General features: G+C 29.8%; 1 pseudogene; it reads right to left on the bottom strand.

The window, feature by feature from the left end:
• The window catches only part of LOC118188455 (cathepsin L-like peptidase), a 33299-nt pseudogene extending 15479 nt beyond the window's left edge, over positions 1-17820 (bottom strand).
• Between the last annotated feature and the right edge of the window lie 376 nt (positions 17821-18196).

Raw genomic sequence — 18196 nt, 5'->3', positions numbered from 1 at the left:
GGAAAGGACTGGCAACTTCGGTAGGCAGTAAGAAGAAAACTCTTTCCCTTATGATCGACATGAGTGATATTTCTATCAGTTGGTGAGTTTTCCTTTGTTTTTTCCAATAAGTAGCAGTTTGTATCTAAAACTAGTCGACTCGTGAGCTAAAATATAATTTGAACTTGTCAAATGGAAATAAGATGATGCCGTGTTCTCTTTCATCCCCGCGAGTAGCAAAAGCAAATTTCTGTTAGTTTTAATTCTATACTAGGAGCCGAAGTTAATAGTAAAAAGTTTAGCTGTTTTATTTCTATTGTATTCATTTAGTGTTCTGAGATTACTATATTTGATTAAGCCAAGTTGGGTTTGGCCTTATAATTAATTTCAATTTTATTTAGAAATTCCATTTGTCTAATTGCATAATAATAAAAATTTAATTAAAAATCTTGCAAACGAAAAAAATTAGAAATTGGAAGGACTGTTGTTTACATCAGGCGTTTAGATAAAAATTGCTGAAACTGTCAAGTGTATTTTATTAACCTAGAATGAAATAAGTAACCTAGCCTGAGTGTACGACTAGAATTATATTTTATGACACTAAATTTATAAACGAAACACGCTATAAATGAGATACCTGGTCAACGTTGTTGAACTGAAATTAAATAAATTGATGTAATTTAACGTCTGGTTATTGACACTTTTTGCTGTTATTTTTCCCTTATTGCCTTAGCCATCATGAATTTGGAAATCAGTGATAAAGTATACGTTAAGAATAGTTTATTATTCTTTTATGAATATCCTTGTCAAAAGCACCTTGCACAGAATTTTCTAGAAGGTTAAGAATGAAAAGAATTATTACTTTTGATATGATTATTTAGATTATTCGGAAGATAAGGAATATTTCAAAATACAATTACTGAAAAATATTTCAATTAAAGTTTAAACTCGTCATTATTTAAATTACGAGAAGATTTCAGCCAACAAAAGACTTATTAATCATCACTATTTCCGACTAGTGTAAATTTCTAATATCAAATTTAAGGTAAGTAATATGGTATTTTCAGGAAGTTAAGGAAACATTTTAGAGGAAGAATTTTAGAAAGATCGACAGTTAATTTCAATGATGGAAGAAGACTCTTCATAAATTTAAGAATGGATACTGAATGAGATAGTTTCGATTAATTTTCTAGAAATATTACTTACTTATAGAGCAAGAAGCTATGTGGACTTGCATCAATAGCAACAGAAATGGGGCCAATAGTTGCAACTGCTTTCTTCAAAGCCCTTTCATCTGCTTAAAGAACACTAACATATCCAGTGCAGGTAGCACCTATGCTGGCTTTCTTGAAATGACATATTCCCTCCTGAAAGACATAAAAATGCATTTTTCATCTTACATAAAATAATTCGGAAGGAATCTTTCCAAATGATAAACCAAAAATAAATTTTGAATTTCAGTTTATAAATATCTTTGACATTGAAATTAATTTCGTTATAAATAATGCTTCATTCCATGATTTATTTAACATTTTATACATAAAAACTGCTTCAAAACACAATTTTTTTAATAAGCATGCATTTTAAACAGGATTGCTCAACTCATTAAAATGAACTAACTGTCAAACTTCAAATTTTGTTGAAATTTTCTGTTACGCTCTTCTCTGTTTCGCATAATTTAACCTTAATTTCTGTTTAGCTTAAAGCATGAATGATTATATATCTATTCAAATATGAAAAGCATTTGTTCATACGGATTTATTAAATAACATACAATACTCGAGGAAGAATTTCGATTTAATACTCAAACGTTAATTTTTGTATTCCATTGCGCGTGTAACTTGAATACGATTCAGTTTTCCTTAGAAAGGCCTTCCACGAAGACATTCCTTCCCTCGTCAATTTTGCCATATTCCAGTAACCTGCATATCATTCCAAATGGTATGAACAAGGAGGTATAAAAATATAAGAAAGAGTATTATTATTTAAAAGGTATTAAATATAAAATGTACATAACGTTAGTGTAAAGACCAAAATTCTACGCCTATTAATTTGATCACTAAATAAAGTTATATGCCGAAAAATATTATAAAAGCCACTTAATTTAAATTTTAAAAAATTACTTACACTTAAATTTAAAAAAAATTATAATGAATTTAAAAAAACTCATTGAAAAATTTTATTGCCAATATGTTCGTGTGCAAAACTCAAGAAATTCGTTTCGGTAGAAAAAGGTCAAAAATTAATGTCAAGTTTTGATCCCAACAAACAAACAAAAAGAAGCAGTTTGTATAAAATGGTATAAAGAGGACTGCATTCAAATTTCAAATTTCAAAGACATCTGCTTCCCATAATGCCCTAATATCGAATTCCGTAGAATATAGGAAGGCGCAAAATGTTTGATTCAAAGTGGAAATTCTTTGACTGCTTACAAATTAAAATATATTTTTCCTTAGGTATCTGTAAACGATTGTTAATTTTATGAGAAGTTTTGAATCTTACCTCAGCAGTGTACGGATAAGACACTTCAGTATCAATTCCATCATTTTGCTTTATGTACTCGAAAGCTAGTTCCATAATGCCACCTCGGCATCCCAGATTGCCTAAAAAATACGCATTTCGCTTCATATATAGATTCCCAAAACTTATTACGCATTTGGTTAAGTTAATGTACGCTAATAGGATTTAAAATTACATTGCAGCTTAATTTTTTTAGTACATATGCTTTGTAAAATAAGTTATTTAAAGAAAATGACTTGAAGGGAGAAAAAAATTCAAACTCTGTACAAAAGATTGTTTTTACTTATTAATTAATTCCAAATGTTATGTAAAAACATTTATTTGGAAGAGCAAAACATTTTCTAAAATATTTTTAAAAATCATCTATCTCCAAAAATATCTACAATTTTTAACTATAATTAATTTTCCAACTATGGACAAAGCAATAATAGTGCTATTGAGAAAATACAGTGTTTTCGTACCTTTTTATCTTACTCCCACATAACAAAGCCTTGGTAATTAATATGGTTATAAGACTTTTTTATAAAGCCTTACGTACAAATATAGTGTTGCTCATGTACTGTCATAAGACTTTAAGCGCTTGATCGCTTTAAGTTCAGGAATTTATTGCTAAAATATTACAATATATATGAAAATTAATGCAATTTTTGTAATATAAGAAATTTGTTCGGAAACTAAAACAGAAACATCTTTCACTCCTTTACTTAATACTTTTCTGCATTATAAAATGTTTATATTTTAAAATCAGGTGAATTCAATTTGCCCCTTCTTCCTTGTTATTACTAGCTGCTTGCGAATCCAGTAGCCTAAAATAGTTATTATAAAAAAGAAAATATATATACTGATTTTAAGGAGTCTAGCCAGTGTAATTTCATGAGTCCGGTTATTAATAGATTTTTGAATCTACATTTTTTGCTTCTTATCGCTTAATTTAATAATCAATAAAAGAGAGATTAAATTTGAAAGACTAATTAAATATCCTATGCTTCACATAATGGTAACAAACTTAGGAGTGGAAGATAAAAGTATTTTATGTCAGGCAATAGCAATATATTTCTTTTAAATCTCTAAGTTATTTTATTAAATTTGAAAGACAAACGTCGTACGCTTTTTCGAAGGGCAACATATTACTTTTTAATCACTTAATTTATTAATTAGAAGTTCATAAAATTCGTACAAAGTGGAAAATAATTAAATAAATAGTGTAAAATAAAAAAAAAATCAAAGTTCGAACTGTGAGGGGCAAAGTGAAAAATAATTAAATAAATAGTGTAAAATAAAAAAAAATCAAAGTTCGTACTGTGAGGGGCACATATTTTAGGCGAAACACCATGTCTGGGTGAAGTGCGTTTAAAATTTGATGACTCTACGTGCCGCCGTTTTTTCGCAGTAGGAGGCTACATACATGTACACATACAGATAGATTCTTCATTATTTAATAACAGAAACATACATACATATTCTTCGTTATTGAATAACAGATAACGGCAAAGGCAAATAATGTGTTTGCCAAGAACAATTGATAGATCAAAATAGTAGTAATTTTCTTTTCGATCTTCGAGTGTTTTTGATATTACTTACAATATTTATGTACTTCTGACAGCATTCAGTTTATCTTATATCAAGGATATTATTTGGATTTCTAATCTGAATGGACATATGATACGTTAGACACAGAATGAAAATCAGTATCTAAAAAACATTAACTCAGTATATATTTTCGGGTAAGCGTTGATTAACAAGCCAGGTCATTTTCAGTTTTTCTGAAAAAAATAGATATATAAATCTACTGAATTTGAAAATAAACAGTAAAAGAATAAACTCCTAATATTGGACAGATAAACATTGAAAACGTGTAAAAATAACAAGATTCAAACATAGCGCAATACCTGAGAATTTTGAAAATTTGAAAAATATCAACTCTTGGTACTGATATGATCCACTAATGCAACAATAGCATATAAATATATACATATATATATTGAATGAAGAGATAACAAGTGAAAGAATATATTTTGCCTTTCAATACACAGTAACTGAACATGAAAATTAAATAGAACTAATTGAATTGTAATCTTTGAATAATTAGGTCAGTATACAAGAAATTCTGGAAATCATTTTACTATGGAAAAATGTTTCATACAGTCGTTATATTAGCGGACACAAACAATACACTATTTAATGATAATATTTACGCTGATTAAGGATTGAATATATAACATAGATGAGGTACAGTAAAAAAATGAAAAGTAGTCATTTTTTACTCTAGTTGCAATTAGCAAAATTAACGTAATTATAAATTTCAGAGATGCAATACGACTGGCTGCCGAGCGGTAAAACAGCTGACACTAACGGAGTGGCTGCAGTAGATACTTAGTGGTTACTGTGAGAGCAAGGCTAACATTTTTACTTCAATTACTTATTCTACTTCGTGGCAGCGGAAAAACCTTTTCGTGTGTTTCGAAGAATAAGGAATGCAAGTTTTTGCTCCATGTTACATCAAGACAAGAGGCAAGAGATTGACTTATACTTGACTGTACAGAGCGACACAGCAAATCATGGTCATTACCCATCCATATTGAATTCTAGTTAAATTTCCGTTCATCAGGTGCCGAAAAGAAAATTATTTAAGACGATGCATGCAGTTACGATTTAGAACGACGATCTTGCAAAAAACCTCTTTTTCTGATTAGCAGATTAACTATTTTTTTTTCACTCTTATGATAAGTACCAATTGCTATACTTACCATTAGAAAATAAAAATTGATTCGATTGTAAACGTCATTGGCACTACACGAAAGGGTAAGTAATTGAATTGTGAATCTTTATCCTTTGGCTACTGTGGACACAAAGCAGGTATAATTTAATTTATAATTCGATTTAATATTTAATTATTTCTGATCACCAAGTATTTTTACAACATTTGGCATTTTTAGTACATTTACTCCTATGCATGCGAGCCATTTGCATTAAATGTCTTCCGTTCCTTCTAAAATTTTTTCTGTTATCATTAGAATTTTGGATTTCCCTCGCAATAACAAAATCGCTGGAAATTTCTCATCCACATAAATTTATTTTTGACACACTAGAAGCTATAATGTTCCCTCTTCTTGTACTAGGATAGAATATTATCCCTTTTTACTTCCTTGTACGAAGTAAAGGAAGTATTGTAATCGCGAAAATTTTCTGGTATCATATTACAACGAAAATATGCATTTTGACCTCTATCGAATGCAATGTTTTTGCGTGACATCTGTACGTAAGGACAGAATAAAGGCTCTTTTCCTCAAAACGGGTTGCAAAAAGGATTTAAAAAGGATTCAGAAGAGTTTTTTTTTTTTTTTTTTTTTTTTTTTTTTGCGATGTCTATACGTACGTACGTATATATGTATCTCGAAAACTCAAAAACGAGTAGCCTCAGAACGTTGAAATTTTGTACACAGGACTCCTGTAACATGTAGCTGTGCGCCTTCTTTTTTAGTAAAGTATATAAATATATATATTCTAATATTCAGCTTCGTGAGCTCAGTTTTGTTTCCTTATATGTTGGTAAATTGTGCACTGTTTTGCTTTAAAAATGATTGAATTATGTTGTTCTTGTCTTCCGGTTAAGGTTTTTATGCCTTTAATTAATCTGCAAGCAATAGTTATGGAATTATCAACAACTTAAAAGTTGTTTAAGTTCCACTAAGCCTAACAACTCGCCATTTATTTACATATGAAACTTAGTAGCGTAGTGAATGAAGTCAGTTTCTGCACCAACTTCAGTGTCTTTTTGCCGAGTAAAGTTTTGTGCACCGAAAAAAATCTGGTTTTCTGCCTAATTTGAATTAATTTAAACTTTAATTTTAATTGTAAAATTTTTTAACTGTTTTTAACTCTATTTGGTGTTTTAGATTTTTCTGTATATTACAATTTTTAATGAAGATGTTTTGAGTTTTTTTGTGTTTTTTCTGTCCACGAAGTGCGACCTGAACTATCTGTAATGAAATTCGGGGAAATAAGTTTAAATAATATGCAGCAAAAAATTTGCATAATTAAATAGGTTATACATGGAATTCATGTGGTGTCCACATCAGATTTTTTTAAGGTGTGGGATCAACTGTGCAAACTGCAGTTTTACTGAAAATCCGAGGAAGTGTTTTAATGAAACATCGAAATTATTAGAATGGTAAAATTTCGTCAGAAAGTTGCCATTGAAAATCAAAAATTCCATATTTAACTTTTTTTCTATTGAATATTAGAATTTAATTCTTTGTTTGTTGTATATTAGTTGATGAGATTGATACATATATTTTTGAGAAAAAATGAAAATTAAAATTTCCTTGTCTTTATTTGTAAAAGCCTGTTTTATTGGAAGGCTCTAATAATAAATGATATTTTTAGCTAATGTAAATTTTGGAACATATTTCGAATGTTTGCTAATGTATTTCAGAGAAGGGATTTAGTATCCCTCCTCTGGTCTTCAAAAATCAACTCTAATTTTATAAATGAAATGCAGTTATTCAAGAGTCTCCTTCATACCTTCAGACTTCGAGCAATCCACAAGGTTCTGTTCACTTAAGGAAACAAGGTCTCCGGTTTTCTTCTTATGTTGTTCTTCTAGAGATCCAGTTGCAGAGAATGCCTAGCACGATCCGCACCGGCCCTTCAATGTTTATATATATCATTAGTAATTTTAGGAAAATTAGTGGTGCTTTTCTGTTAACTGGGAGGTATCACCCAATGCGCGTTAAAGCACCAAATGTGGTAGCCTATTTACATCTCATCAACAATAACTTCGCCGACAGCGCATAAACCACAATAGAATAAATGCATTCTTTAAAATTCACTCTAGTATTTGCTTACCATAGCGACACTCTGGCGCTAGATTAACTTAACAGTATTAATAATTATATAACAGTTAACTTATAAAATAATTCTATAACGGAAGTTAAGTTAATTGTTATATAATCCAATAATTATATAATAATTATATAACTGTTATATAATCCAATTAATTATAATCCAACAATTATATAACAGTTAACGTATATATTTCGTTCATATTATAACTCATAATGCACAAAATTTATATCATTTAAGGAATAGAATTATGTAATCGTTGCCACATGTTCTATTCAAATACTATAATAAAGCTAGAATGATGTATAAAAGAAATTAAGCAAACAAAACAAAAAAGAAACAGTTTTTTACAGACGATTAAGTATTTCTCATTGAATTAATTCAGTTCTCACTTCGCGAGAAGGCAAAAATACATAAAAACTCAAAATATCTATATTAAAAATTACGAAGTAAATCTCAAACACTTATTTCCACGAAAAAATTCCAGAAAGAATTAAGCATGATTTAATTGGCAATAATAAATGAATGCGTTATCTTTATTGTTGCGAAGCTAAGTTTCTCTAGATTGGCAACAAATCCACTAGTCTGCTGTTTCAAATGTAAACATCAATGGCCGCCATTAAAAACAGGCTTAGCGGCAATTAAACAACTTTAAAATTGCTGATAATTCTAAAAATATTGCACACAGATTTACTAAAGGCATAAAATTCTTAACCGGAAGATAAAAAAAACATAATTCAATCATTTTTAAAGCAAAAAATGTACAATTTACAAACATATAAGAGTAAAGAAACTGAGATCACTGAGCCGGGTAACAAAGTGGATATATATATATATATATTTATATACGTTTGGTGCGGTCGATCGCAACCAAAATACGAGGTGCACATCTACATGTTATAGCAGTCCTACATACAAAATTTCAACGTTCTGAGGCTACTCGTTTTTGAGTTTTGCGAGATACGTACGCACGTACGTACATACATTCGTACAGACGCCACGAAAAATTCTGTTCAGAATTAATTTTAAAGCAGTTTTATAATTTTTTTAAAGGAAAAGAGTATTTTATTCTGTCCTTACTTACAGATATCACGCAAAAACATCGTTAAATTGCATTCGATAGCGGTCAAAATGGATATTTTCGTTGAAATATGCTGCCTGAAACTTTTCGCGATTACAATACTTCCTATTTACTTCGTACAAGGAAGTAAAAAAATAACTAATGCAGAATCTGCATAAATGTATGTATGTTTCTCGCATTGTGACAAAACAACGGTGCCTAGAGCCATCCAAGTTTGAATGACGTAATCCTACTGCGAATATGGGCAACTGAAAGGCCAAATTTGAAATTTGGAATTTGTTTTATTATCGATTTCATGTTTTGTAAAACTTACTATAAAAAACTTATTCGTTATTATAAATATAACGTATAAGAATTTTGTTTAACAAACTCAACGATTTAAAAGCGAGCAATGGCAACTCTCTATTGGAAAAAAATGAACGTTTTTATAATAATTTTTTGATAAAAAAATAAAGTGTGTATCAGAAATTCTAAGGATATACTCATTTTAAAATTACTTTGCGACATTGCTGTTGAACTGAATTTTATGGTTTACGTGCAAAGAACATGATATTTAATAAATAAAGGTAATACACAAAACGTTAAAAAAACGCCCCTTTGGACGTAATTTAAAATCTGAAACCTTTCAGATTTTTTTAATATTTTTTTTTAATTTATATTTTTATTTTTTCTTTCATTTTGAAAGGTAAACACTTTTTAATAAGCATATATTTAATTCACTCATAGTGTTTGTTTCTATGGTAAAAGTTTGTCATCGATTTTTTTTAGTTATTTGTTGACAAACTATCTAGGTCAAATTTGGTGAAGCCCAGTTTTCAAAATTTGATTTAGATTCTTTCAAATTTAATACTGAACCCGTTTTTTATGCATAATTTTGTTTAATGAATAAACTAAAACTCTCAGAATTTAAATGTTTACTACATTGGTACGTACAGCAGGAAATATCTTTAAATGAAATTTATAGGAGATTTCGACATAATTTCAGATTTTTTGGCAAAATCCCTGGATTTGTTTTTTTTCATTTTATGCAACAGATTTGTTGAAAGTAAAAGAGTAATTATTCATTGCTGAAAAATTATTTTTCAATTGAAAAATCTGATTGATGGGTCACTAAGATTTAAAACATAAAGAAGTGTGAAGTGTTTTTACATAAAATAAGCTTTTATTTTAAACTCATAGAGTCACTGATGAACTGAAAAGAGAAAAATAATTTATCCTATAGTGTAATGGGAAGAAACGTTACAAAATTCTCTTTGCAAAATTTGTCTACAGTTTCATGTCACGAAAAATAAACTAGTCGGGGCCTAAATATCGAATTGTTTTGTCAAAAGCCATTACCTTTATACATTTCTCCCGCTTTTATTATTCATGATACAAAATTGTAGATGAATTCTATAAAGAGAGATATTTAATACCTTAATTATCATTATACTATGGGATAAATTATTTTTCTCCTTTTTTAATTCATTAATGATTTTATGAGTTTTAAATAAAAGTATATTTTAGTTTGGTGTATTTGGTATTCGGACGAATTTTCAAATTAAAAGTTTCGTTTTTATCTTATCTGATTATTTTATATTGTATTTTTTTAACTGAATATTTTATATGATAAAATGTTTACAATTTATATGTTGTGGGATCTAGCCCTCTTCGCTAACATACAATGTAACTAGATCTACTTCAAAATCTAAGCTACGACTTTCGCAAAGCCTCGAAGATGAATACAACAGAAGAAGGTTGTAAAAGCCATCTTATTAAACACAATAGCTTAGACGGCACGGACTTAGCGCTTACGCAGTCACCGATCACTTGCGGTAAGGGTCTTAAAAGATAATTTAACAACTAAGTTCAAAGGCAAAGAGGAATGCAAGATTACACAATGCAATTTAACCTAACAGGTTGAGTCAGAAACCTACTCCGACAGGATAATAATTTCGACGGCAAAAATGCCAAGCCGAGATTTAAAGTTAACTGGTGTTAGAACTAACGACGTTTGCTTATAATTCCGAAACCACGTTCTAACTAAGCTTTTCACTGCTCTTCAGTTCAAATACACTCTCGTTTACCCTAACTGATTTACATACTGGCGAGAAAACTGGAGGAGGATAAGAGAAGATAGAAAAGGCTAACAAATTAACGTAACTATTACTAAAAATTATAGAGTTCTACAACATATTCCTTAAAATATTTTAAATAGTTTTATTTTACTATACATAACTTTAAAAAAATAATAAAAACATCATAATCTGACTTTGTCAAGTTTTAATAGTAATTCATTCATGTTCCTATTTATAGATAACTACATAAAATTGTACATTAAAAATAGATTTGTTTACGAAAACAGGAACATTGCCAAAAAAAAAAAAGAGGGAGAGTTTTACATCTCCCGTTCTACTGGGCCGATTGACAAAATTCAAATTGCGTTTTTCATGTCTCCAAAGCGCGACTTAGGACATATATTAGATTTACATATAGCGTTGTTCTAACATAGGTATTTTGCCACAAAATAGGACTTTTTCCGAAATAACATACCAATTTTTCCATATTTCGATTCTACGACTGAAACTATGCCTAGATATTAAATTTTGTAAAATTTGGTGCGAAATTTACAGAGAAATTTATCTTGGCACCATTTTTTTTTTTTTTTTTTTTTTTTTTTTTTTTTCAGTTTTCGCCGAGAATTCGCCACTTGCCACCAAGAATTCGCCACTTGCCGAACTTCTTAATATGCAGCAACCAATTTTCCTTTCCCTTCCATTATGCCGGAGAGGAAAAATATGCACCTCGTTTCTACCTTTTTTTTTACACATTTGATGTTTTATCACTTTCAACAAATATGCCAAATTTCAAAGCGCACCAATATATAAATTCACGTATATCTTCGGAAATGTTGAATAAAAAACTGTAATTTTTTTTTGCAGGTATGCATCTACTTTAAAATGATGGTAAAAATTTTATAGATTATAATTCAAAAATAATTTTGAAAAATTTATAAAACTTTTTAAAAATACAAATTTTAAAAATAAATAAAAAATGGGTGAATTTTATTTGGAATGGACCTAAATTTCGAAATGTGAAAGGAAGTATCAAATAAATTTAATAAAAAAGAGAGATTAATAAATATATGCCAACTCAATTAACATTGAGGGGCTGAAATTTTGAGAGCTAATTTTTAAAAACTACTTGTGTGATTTTTACAAAACTTGGTAATTTGAGTCGTAGAATCGAAATATGGAAAGAAATTTGTATGTTATTTCAGAAAAGGGTCCGATTTTGGGTCAAAATACCTATATTAGAAAAAACTATATATAAATCTGATATATAGCCTAAGTCGCGCTTTCGAGACATGAAAAATGCAAGTTGTTTCTCGTCAATCGACCCAGTAAAACGGGAGACATAGAACTGTCCTTTTTTTTTTTTTTTTTTTTTTCCCCGCAGTGTACATTACGATTCTGGAAATTTATAACTAACATTTGCATTTGGTGTAATCGATTGCGGCTTTTGGAGTAATCCTCAGAAATTATAGAATATAATTATGCCAGTATTTCATTGCGATTAACCTCAGTTTAACATGTCGTAAATTCGTTTCCAAGAGTTTAATTTTTTGATTACACATGCAGCTCAACGTTTTGAAATAATAACCAAAATAAAGTAAAATCAGCTACTAAAGAGATTTCATAGCAGTAGAAAATATGGATGAATGTTTTTCAGAAAATATATATTCTAATGTTAAACTATGAGCATTTTAGTTTTGCATACTGAAACTGCGTTTTTAATCCTCCTACAACAAAAAGACCTTCTTTATTCTACAAAAAGTATCTATTTAATTAGTTGTTCATTCAAATTTTAGTTAGTGTTTAGTTTTTATTCCTTCCTTGTACGAAGTAAAAAGTATTGTAATCGCTAAAAGTTTCAGGCAGCATATTTCAACGAAAATATCCATTTTGACCGCTATCGAATGAAATGTAACGATGTTTTTGCGTGACATCTGTACGTAAGGACAGAATAAAAGACTAAAAGAATAAAAGACTTTTCCTCAAAAAAATTATAAAATTGCTTTAAAATGAGTTCTGAAGAGAATTTTTCGGGGCGTCTGCACTTATGTACGTACGTATGTATTTCGCATAACTCAAAAACGAGTAGCCTCAGAATGTTGCAATTTTGTATATAGGACTACTATAACATGTAGATGTGCATCTCGTATTTTGGTTACAATAGGCTGAACTAAACGTATATAGGTATTATATTTATATATATATTTATACACTCTGTTACCCGGCTCAGTGATCTCGGTTTCTTTACTCTTATATGTTTGTAAGTTGTGCACTTTTTGCTTTAAAAATGATTGAATTATGTTGTTCTTAGCTTCCGGTTAAGGTTTTTATGCCTTTAGTAAATCTGCATGCAATGTTTGTGGAGTTATCAACAATTTAAAAGATGTTTAAGTGCAACTAAGCCTAATTATTTTTGCGATGGTGAACATGTTTGTTTACATTTCAAACTTGGCAAAATAGCGGATTTGTTGCCAATCTAGAGAAACTAAGCTTCACAACAACAAAAATAACACCTTCTTTTATTATTGCGAATTAAATCATGTTTAATCCATTCTGGAATGTATTCGAGGAAATAAGTGTTTAAGATTTACTTCGCAAATTTTAATATTTTTAATATAGATATTAGATGTTATGTATTTTTGCTTTGTCGGGAAGTGAGAACTGAATTAATTGGATGAGAAATACTACTAGTGTTCCAAACCAAACTACTAGTGTTCGGTCCACTCTTAACAGGCAAGCAGATGTTGGGAGCAACTGCTCTGCTAAGTTTGTGATGCAAGTCATGCCGTTTAAGGTTCTTTCAGTTTAAATTCTGTTGCTTGCCTTGAAATTTGTGCTATGGTCTGGACTGAGGGATTACGTTACAAACAAAAGAATCGACTGAAGTCTTAACTGTTACTAAAAACTTAATATCCTAGATATAAAATAAACAGTCTTAGACTGGAGTAGGTTTTGAATAAAACTCATCGATTTAGAAGGCTGTCAAATCTCTTTCAAATCGATAAATTTTATTGAAAATCTGCGTCAATCTAAAGTTGCTTTTTTTGTCTTATTTAATCATTACAGATTAATCATAAAGCAATATTTTGAAGCACTTATTACATAAGTTCAGTTGAAACTAAGAGATCAAAACAGTACGGTTTTAAAGGTAATCAATTAATTGCACATGAATCAAATTTTGCTTCGAGGAGTTAAATGTTGTAGCTTAAAGAAAGTTAACACGGGAAGATAAATTTGACGATCTCTGCAACACTGGAGTCCAAATTATCTCCGAAATATTTGTCTAGATCAGAAAATTTTAGAAGAAAGTAATTTTCCAAGACTGCTTTCTTGCTTAATTTTTTTTTCCTTACTGTATTAATGCTTAAGTTTTGAAAATCGCAAATCGCGGTGCAAAGTATATTAGTGGTTTTTTAATATTTTATAATAAATTTTGCGGAAAATTATATGTATTACTAATTCTGTGTAGTTCAGTACAATTGTCAGCAATTTTTAATAATCTTATCTTAAACGTTTTCGAAAATTATGTCAAGGTAACTCATATTTATCGGATTTTTGTAATTTTGCATCCTGTTAAATAATAGTATTTGGCTTATTCAGCATTGTTTAATGAACCCGGGGAGGGCATGTTCATAATGGAAGATTAATAATGTAAATATAAATCCTTATACCATTCTTAATTTTCTAATCTTAAATATGCGTATACTTTCATTTAAGCTGAAGCGTCCTGATCTGAATCTGAAGCTGAAGTCATCAAATAAGTATTCATTTAAAAAAGCTAAAAACAAGCTTTTTAATTATGATGTAATAGTCTATATATTATTTCTCATAAGAAGAAAACTTATTAAATGTAATTTCACTCAAATAAAATCTTATATCTCCACACAGGAATATTCTATGAAATAAATCAACAGAAAAGGTATTAACTATGGAAATTAAATATTTTTAAAATTGATTCTCTAAGTGTGACATCTAATCACTTTTTGAATAATCATGCATTTTTTCAAATAATTTCTGAGTGAGCTTACCTTGAAGAATATACTTCCTAAGAAGATCTAAATTCGACGCGATCCAAAAGCGAAATAATGGTAATTGAATAATCTGTTGCACAGACTGTTTTGTTTAATGCTTTTCAAAAATCAGAGAAAAATTGTAAAAACAAATATTTTATTAGTTACATTATCTGATAACAGTTCTGTCTTGAGAAAACTAATCTCACAATAATGCATTCTTAATAATCTACAATCCAAACTAAACATTCTTATCTAGAAGCCCTTTGGCCGGCTTTATTGGAATAAGTCATCATTGATGATGCAACTTCCGATGTGTTGCTTTGAATTTCTTTTATATCAGTTAATGCAAACTTTTCAGGGTGTTGAATTGAAATAATTTTGGGAAATGTTACGTAAATAAATATTTTTTGAGTAATTTGAATAAAAACAAATTTCTAATACATTCATCTGACGGCTACTCAGATAATATGCATTTGATTTCATGAATTTTATAGCAATTAATTTGATTTTCGCTCATTTAAATATTATTTATGTTCAAACGCCTTTGTAACTTGATGTTGGTTTTCTTGTCGTCCTGGTAATTGTGTACAGCTTTTGAAGTGCAGTGAAAATATAAAGAAGTAGGCGTTGTATTAGAAATAAGTTATTTCGTTTGTTAATTTTGTGTATGTGACCAATCTTCATTTGACTGTTAAATGTTGATTAAATAAAAATAATACGTGCGTGAATGATTCAAAAGAAGTTTTTTATTTCAATACTGACTATCGGGCAATCCCGCCAGATGAGCGAGCTGCTGCCAAAGCAAAATTTATAAGTTCTATGTGCACCTTGAAGGAGAATGCATAAAAGCATTTCAAGATGTATGAAACTAGTCTATTCTTTCCAAGCAACAACCAAGCTTAATTAAGCAACAACCAAGGTAAAATATCCTAATTGAGAAGCCTTTTGCTAATTGTAAGAAGTATTTTACTGATCTCGAGCAGCATCTAAATCGTAAATGATTTTTTGTTACCAAATCAGGAAACAAAAATTTTCGACACTTCAGGTTAATGCGTATACATATGGCGTCATGATTTAAATTTTATGTAATATAACAGCTTTTTCTCAATATCAATAAAAGAATTAACTTAGGATAATAGAACGCCTTAATGTTAGGGATAATTGAACATACTGTATCAATTATCCTAACCTGAAACAAAAAAAGTTACCAACAGCAGCTATTTGTTTAAAATACTGACATTAACGAAACATTTTTGACATACAATGACGTCACATGTAATCGCGTGCTTTTTTCACTATCAGAATATGACATTATTAGTCTAAAGCGGCCACTTTTCCCTGAAGGACTATGATTTTCATTTTGGCATTTTGCGTTGGTTCACTATAAATATCCGATTCACTTCACACACAAATTCCGATTCACTATAAATATCCGATTCACTTCACACACAAATTCCGATTCACTATAAATATCCGAGATTATTCAATTACCATTATTTAAATTGTTGCCCCCAAATATTATCACCCTGTATTATATTATAACCCTGTATTATGAAATGTGTCTAGCATTGTGATAAAACAACGGTGCCTAGAGCCATCCAATTTTGAATAACGTACTTTTCCACCTGAATATGGGCATCTGGAAGCCCAAATTTAGAATTAGGAATTTGTTTTATTATCTATTACATTTTTTGTAAACTTTAACGAATTTTTTTATTAACAAACTCAACAATTTAAAAGCGAGCAATGGCAACACTCTACGGGGGAAGGAAACCTTTTTATCTCCAGCGCGCGAAAATGTGTATCGGAAATTCTGAAGATATGCTCATTTTAAAATTGTTTTGCGATATTGCTGTTGAACTGAATTTTGAATACGTAGAACATGATATTTAATAAATAAAGGTAACACACAAAACATTAAAAAAAAACGCGCCTTTGGACGTAATTTAAAATCTGAAACCTTTCAGATTTTTTTTATAATAATAAATTATTTAATGTTTGATAATGCTATTTTTATTTCATATTTTGTAAAGCTTACAAACGTATTAACAAACTCTATGATGTGAAAGCGATGAGTGACAAACTTTTCGAAATAAAGCATTTTTACCTCCAGTGACTCCCGAGACTGTTGCCATTCGGAAAAATTAGTGCTAAAATAAGTGTTTTCAGAGTTTTAATTAATATCTCAGCTTACTAAAGTCGTACGAAGATGAGACTGGTCGAAAACGCTTCCCACAAATTTTTGGAATTTTGGAATACTGGGGGTACCTCTCTCGAAACTCAACTCACGCCGTTCCGGAGGAGATGATACTACAAACAAAAATACAAAGAAAGGGACGCACACAGATTTTAATAGTATAGGTAGTATAAAACGATATTACACTAAAAACATCCTGATAGAAATAAAACTAAACAAAATCACATAAAAATGTAAAAAATGTAAATACGAAGGATACTACGGAAGAAATAAAAGAGTACTGTTTCCCAAATCAAATATTTATGTTTTTAAAAACGGGTTTTAGCTAAATTACAGGTTCAAAGAGAGTAACAAATGTTATGTTTAAATATGCATGCTTATTTTTAAATCGATGAGATTGGCCCGAATTTCATATTGCTCATGATAAAATACTTTACACTTTCATGTAAAATTCATAATTTCATTACACTGCAAAGGTGGCCATATGGATGGTTATAAATACCAGTACGAAGGTGTTTTCCCAGAAGGTTATAGCCAAACAATACATGCTTTACAATCTGGCCTTTTAGAAATATCCACGTATCCTTACGCCGTTTTGTCTTAACTCTGCCCTACAACTCTGCTTTTTTTCTGATTTAAAATATGTTTGATAAATTATTTAGTTTCGATGAGTTAATATTGTAGCTTAAAGAAGAGTGATGAGAGACCTTAGAGCATGCTAGGTAATGGCAAAAATACTCTGTAACACAAATAGTTCATTCTTTAGACATAAATCGCGTCTTATTTAATCTTTCCTAATAAGGGGTTCCTAAAAATTAATCCTAAGTGACCATAACAAGGATGATGTCTCTATTTAGTTATTTAGTTCTAAGAGAAAGGAATTCCTGAAATGGAAAATTTTAGTTTTATATAGGAGACGCAAATGAGCTCATAGACAGGACTGCTGGTCGTCAGTGGCGGTTTAATCTCAAATTTTTGGTTTCAAGCCAATACCTGTTTCCATGCAATTCGAATTTCCTTCATCTTTTCATCGAACGCCTTTTTATATTCACCTTCACATACATTAAAACAAGGCTTCGAAAAATCTCCTGAATGCGCTATCATGCAAATGTCAGAATACAGCTCAACCATTTGTAATTAGTCGCATTCCAAATATTCAGTACTATATCGTAAAGCATCTGGGACGGTATTTTTTCTTGAACTCATTATGCATCAGTTTACTTCAGTTTGAAGTGCCCAAGGATTTAACAATTTCATATTTTCCTGAACCTTATCTAATAATTCATGATCTTTTCCAATCTTTTGGACTATCATAATGAAACCATGCTTAGATTTTTAATTTCTAGTTCTGCATGGATATAAAACCAAAATGGTTCTCGAATTCGAATCTTTTTTCTTGTAAAAAGTAGTTATTTCTTCTGTGATAGATGTAATAGGTTTACGTTTGTCAATAGTTACACATGTTGACTTCAGTAACAAACTTCAATTCCTGATTTTGTAAAACCTA

The sequence above is a fragment of the Stegodyphus dumicola genome, chromosome 6 (assembly GCF_044657685.1).
Source record: "Stegodyphus dumicola isolate Sdum_Otavi_A_Nest chromosome 6, ASM4465768v1".
In the NCBI taxonomy this organism is placed as follows: Eukaryota; Metazoa; Arthropoda; class Arachnida; order Araneae; family Eresidae; genus Stegodyphus; species Stegodyphus dumicola.
Note: the sequence above shows the minus strand (reverse complement) of the source record. Positions and strands in the feature narration are given on the sequence as shown.